This window comes from Lathyrus oleraceus, chromosome 1 (genome assembly GCF_024323335.1).
Source record: "Lathyrus oleraceus cultivar Zhongwan6 chromosome 1, CAAS_Psat_ZW6_1.0, whole genome shotgun sequence".
Taxonomy (NCBI): Eukaryota; Viridiplantae; Streptophyta; class Magnoliopsida; order Fabales; family Fabaceae; genus Lathyrus; species Lathyrus oleraceus.
In genome coordinates this window covers 447,676,163-447,682,033 of record NC_066579.1, presented here as the reverse complement: position 1 = coordinate 447,682,033, position 5,871 = coordinate 447,676,163, and the positions used below count along the sequence as shown (strand labels likewise).

At 37.7% G+C, this 5,871-nt stretch overlaps 1 long non-coding RNA gene across 1 annotated transcript; it reads left to right on the top strand.

Annotated features, from left to right (window-relative positions):
* The first annotated feature begins 2,319 nt into the window (after positions 1 to 2,319).
* Positions 2,320 to 4,565, top strand: LOC127115905 (uncharacterized). The gene is made up of 6 exons (XR_007800918.1): positions 2,320 to 2,909; positions 3,088 to 3,387; positions 3,506 to 3,621; positions 3,769 to 3,935; positions 4,065 to 4,176; positions 4,257 to 4,565. It is a non-coding gene; the product is annotated as an uncharacterized LOC127115905 (long non-coding RNA).
* The last annotated feature ends 1,306 nt before the right edge of the window (positions 4,566 to 5,871 follow it).

Below are 5,871 nucleotides of genomic sequence, written 5' to 3'. Positions count from 1 at the left end.
TCTAGGTTGAGTTCTCGTATTGTCCCAATGAGGTGTACACCCGTCGGTTCAATACTACACAACTCCGGGTTCTAAGTTCTTCTCAAAGCTCGGGTACGGAGCTTATCTCACAACATGTGTCAGAAACCATAGATCACCCAACATAATGGCAGAATAAATAACATAGCATAAATAATACAACAAGATATAAATAAGTAATAAGGAAGAAAACAATGTTTTAACATTCATAGCAATTTGAACTAAATTAGGCCTGACTCTCTCTAGCATGGAGCTATAATCCCCAGCAGAGTCGCCATCTGTCGCATCTCGAAAAATACGATTCCTCGCGATGGTCGCGGAAAAAATTATGTTCGAACAGAGTCGCCACCGAACTTTATTTATCCTAATGAAGGAATAGGAAAATATCGATAAAACCTTTTAGAAATATAGAATAATGGTCATCGCAACCATATTCGGGTTCGGGAGTCGATTACGCAAGGGGAAGGTATTAGCACCCCTCACGTCCGTTGTACTCAACGGGAACCTTTTAGTCCAATTTGCTATTTGAATGTTAGTTAACTGTTATTTGCTTTCTTCGAGTAATTAGGGCTGATGATAAATATGGGTGAAGACCTCAGGAGGGGGAAAATGGGAGGTTTCTTATTAGTGTGCTCGCCAAGATCTCGCAATCTCGTGCTTACGTATCCTTGTGGTGCAATAAGGAAATCAGAGCATTCGTAGTTCGGGCAACTACGGTTTTTTGTTGGTGTCTTTTAATGAACGACTGTGTAGATTATGCTCTAAAGGCTAAACGCTGGCTTGTCTACTCTCGTCGGAGGCTTAAGCATTGGTTTGTTGTGCACATTAGAAAGGATTAACAATGTTCTTTCTAAAAGAGTTTTGGTCACGCGGGGGTGACAAGTTGAATTGATGTGTTGACTATTTTGTTTGGTTTGTTTCGATCGCTCGGGGGCGAGAAGTTGGTTTGATTTGTTTAGATATTTTTGAAGAACGACGAAAGATTGAGCAATGTGGTGTACACCAATCGTTCAATTCTTTCGAGGAATAATAAGGCGACCGCCTTCTACCCCCTTTTCATTCGGATTATATTGAAAGTTTGTTTGCGGATGCTGAATACGCACGGTAGTGAGGCGTACGCCTCCTACTTGCTTATTCAAAGAATAATGAGGCGTACGCCACTTATTCCTTTATCCAAGTTTATTTAAAATGTATTAATCAGAAGTCGATGATTTGAGCAATGTGGCGTACTCCAATTATTCAAATAATCACAGAATGGCGAGGCGAACGCCTCTCATTCAATCAATCGAAGTTTAAGTTATTAAATTTGTTTTGCAAGATTGAGTTTGATATAAGGTGTGATTTGAATTTATTCTATTGCGTTTTAAATTTGATGACGAAGATTCGAGCAATGTGGCGTACGCCAATTATTCAAATAATCGAAAGATAATGAGGCGAACGCCTCCTATCCTTTTATCATCGGAGATTTAGAATTTAGGACTTAGGATTTGTAATTTATTTAGAAAATGTGATTTGAATGTGTGATTTAGGATTTTAATTGAATGACGAAAATCCGAGCAATATGGCGTACGCCAATTATTCGAATAATCGAGAGATAATGAAGCGGATGCTCACTATTCTCCTTTTCATTCAAAGATTAATTATTAATAATAAAGCTTTTAGAATTTATAATTAATTAGGGGATTGATTTTAATTTTATAGAGTTTTTAGGGTTTTAAATGAATGACCACAATCCAAGCAATATGGCGTACGCCAATTGTTCGAATAGTCGAGAGATAGTGAAGCGGAGGCTTACTATTTTCCTTTTCATCCAAAAATTAATTTTAAAAAAAAGATTTGCATTCGATCTAAAACAGAGTTAGTCGGAAAAAATAATTTGATCAAGATTAAATGACTAATTAAAATAACTTTGATCAGCTAATATAGTAAAAAATTGATGTAAATATGAGGCTTATTTAATATTGTTGGGAGCTGGGGGTGAGAATAATAGATTCCCAATGATGCATAAAGCCCATCCGAGTAGAGCCCAATCCAACTCTTAATCCATTATTCATAATAATAATAATAATAAAAAAACAAAGAAAATGCTGAGTGAATGAAGATAAGACGTTGCGTCTCCCGTGATTTACTTTTGTCTTCCCAACAAAAACCCAACAATCACTTGGCAGTAAATGCTATCCTAAATCTAAACATTGAAACCAAATATTAGTAATTTAAAATGCATTATACAGAGCATATGAATGGCACATTCATTTAATTAATAAATGTATCATTATCGAAAACTTGCGGTCATCGCTGAAAATAGCCACTTAATAAAACAGATTTCATCTTTCAAAATTCACCCACCTTTCTTCAAGCTTAATCTCCTCTCTCCTCTTCCAACTTACCTTTTCTTCAAAACCCTTACCCAAATCATCCTTTCCCCAACACAACAAGAACGGACCCCAAAATTTAGAAAGAAAATCCTTAAAACCCAGAATCAAAGATGAACACACGACGTTCATCATCGGAACCTCAACATACCTTGGCAAAGACCAAACGCAGTTTCAACAAAATGACACAACAACATAACAATTCCAAACCCAAAATCAGCAAAACACCTCATGGATCTATCATAGTTTATACTTAAATCAGAATCAATCATGAATAAGCAACACAATCATCAAACTATACACTCAATCGGAGACTACATGGTGTTACGATACCTACGCAAGGTTGAACAAAGGGTGAAGGACGTCACCGGTACCTTCCGATCAAAATCTCATCTAGATTTGGTGTGGTCCCTCAATTGATGCAGGTGGCAAAGGATTTGTTTCGTTGGTAAGAATCTCAAAAAAATGCATGACCGACTCCATTAGATCTTTACAGCAGTAAGACTTGTATATGGCATGGTAAGAAACTTGATTTTTACTGTCATGTAAATTCACTCTTTTATTCAAAGGACTCTATTATTCTTTCTTGTGTTGATTTGGACTGTGATGCTTGGCTTCTTGGCACCTTTGACACTTCGCATGATTTTGTCTTGATAATACAAGTCTTGCAATAAACTCTCCTTTCTGTGTTTTCCAGGTCGCAACACCCTTCGGGTGCACGATTTCGCACATCTTAACCTCTAGTTAGCTGACCACCAGTATGATCCAGAATGAACTCAAATTGCCTCTGTGTTGCATTATTAACTCATAACCCAGAAGTCTTAGGACCTGTTAAGGTAGATTGTGCATTATTGTCTCGTTTTGTTTTAGTTTCATGTTTTCTTATGACGAGCAACTCAAACTTACATTGACTCTCCTGTTTTTGTTATGCTATGAGTGAAAGGCATTGAAGGAAAATGATGCAGAGATGATGCAGAGAAGTGAAAAGAAGATGAAAGTGAGTGATCTCCATGACATGTTTAAGAATCCCAACATCCTTGAGTTCCTTTTCATGGCTTTGTCTGAGCATCAGGGGGGAGTCGGTAATACTTTGACGATTTGTTTTTTTCTCGCAGGTTGTACACATGTTGGCAATGTGTTTTAATGATTCTGACAGTTATACAGGGTGCTGTTATGCCGACACGAGTTGGTGGCTAAGTTTTACTTTACCATTCCGCTTCTGTTTTGATAGGTAATGACCATAGCCTTCAACTCATGCACCGTAAATCTTTCACGACTGTTTTCCTGTTATTGGTGTAGATTGACAATTGGCCATAGTTAGATTCTGGCATGTTTTCATTTGCACTTAACCTGCCTTTTGTTGTGTGCATTACTGTAGGAGCAGTGGCTAGTTTTGAAGGCGTGCATCATTTACATTCAATGCAGGAGGTGCTTTGGATTTTTTCTTGGGATGCTTTGCCTGTGTTGAACTGATATGTGAGCTGCTATACTTGATGCTCATTGTATTGTATATCTTTTGATCGGGGTCTCCCAGGGGCTGCATAGGTTAGCATGTGAACTTCACTTCAAGTTTTGCTTTATTTCCTGCAACATATATGATATTAAGGATGATGATGCCTCGGTTTAGATGCCACGATATGCTGCTGATTTATGTTTCCGTTGTGAGAAATGCAGGTTTCTAGGTTGCTTAAGATTTGTATTGTCTTGGATGGTGACGCATTCTGGACTGTGCTTATCCGGACACGGCGTATTGCTTGTTAGATTTTTTGGAAGTCTGTTTCTTCTTGTAATGTCATTGATTCTCCTGGCTGCTTTGAATTTCAACTTGGTATTTTTTCATGGTCTAACCCTTCAAACCAACTGTAGGGCATGTTGTTGGCTTTTGGACTCTGTAGATTGCATCACGCTGTTAGAAGGTACCCTGCAGGCTTTAGAACGAACTTGTAACAGTCTGTAGAAATGAGTGTAGGGAAAAGCCGGGCAAGCATCATGGCAAAGGGATATGTTCTTTCCAATTTGAAGCTTATTCCTGTCGTTTTGACTTGACTGTAATGTAATCTTAGATCATAAGGTTGGGACTTGTGTGAACCATGAAGTTTAACCATACAAATTGTAAATCTATGCCTGTATTAATAAAACTTAGGAACATCAAGCCCATCAAAGCATGGTCTTGTAAATCCAAGTTAATGGTCTTTATGCAAATGATATTGTCATGAAGTCCCTATAGAATGTTGATTTCCCCTCTTATAGACATTCAAAAAAACTTTAAAATCAAGTCCTTATGAGACTTCTTAAATCAGGACCTACCCGTGCTAGTCCTAGGTCAATCACCACCATTTCTTAGACATTTGCCAGTTGGAGCGGGAAAAATGCACATTCAGCAAAAAACTCTTGTAATGAGATGTACTTGACCACAAGAATGTACCAAACTTACAAATCAACCAAAAGACTTGTTGATAAGATGCGATTTGCACTCATGAGCCATTAAGATGCTTTTATGATAATGAATCAATGACATGTGAGCCTTCTAGGCAACTTATGCATGGAGTAAATGATGATATGGACTATAATAATATGCGCATCCTAATCTAGTGATCCACTTAATCCGTAAGCACAAGTAGAATGAACTTCTTGATGCATTATGAACTTCTAAAGGTAATATGGTCTTAAATCCATAAAGCAACGAAATTGGGGTAAAGATTAAAAGAAACCTAATTCCCTTCTCTAGTGAAACTCTCTAGTCTTGATTTTGTGCATCGTGCTTTATGGTTGTGAATGCTTGACAAAAAACTTTAAATATTCCCGGACAAAATTGGGGTATGACAGTTGCCCCTATTTAATTAACTTGAACCAGAAGGTAAGAATGTCAACAGTTTTCATACATTCATGGTGGAAGGTAATTAAATACAGAAAAAACCCAAATTTTGTCCTTTGAAATGCAATGGAGAAATGTAGAAAGAAAATGCAACGAGTTCTGGAATTTTGTAGGGTTTTATTTTTTTGAGATTATTGGGGAATATCATCATCGAAGAGTTGATGGAAAAGATCATCATCAGAGGGCTGATGGAAAGGTAGTTGTCATCGTCAATGGGTTGACGGAAAGGGGTAAAGGATGGCATCACCAAAGGGTTGGTGGAAAAGGAATTATATAGGCAGTATCATCGTCAAAGGGTTGACGAAAAGAAACTTCACTATGAAGTGGCATCATTAACGGGTTGATGGAAATGTATTTGTCACCGTCAAAAGGTTGACGAAAAAAGATTGTCATCATCAAAAGGTTGATGGAAAAGGATAATCGTCATCAGAGGGCTGATGGAAAAGAGACCTCACTATGGAGTGGCATCACCAAAAGGTTGGTGGAATTTTTTTGTCGGCAAAGAGTTGCCAGAAAGAAACTTCACTATGGAGGGGCATCACCAAAGGGTTGGTGGAAAAAGGAGTTATATAAGTAATATCATCGTCAAAGGGTTGACAGAAAGAA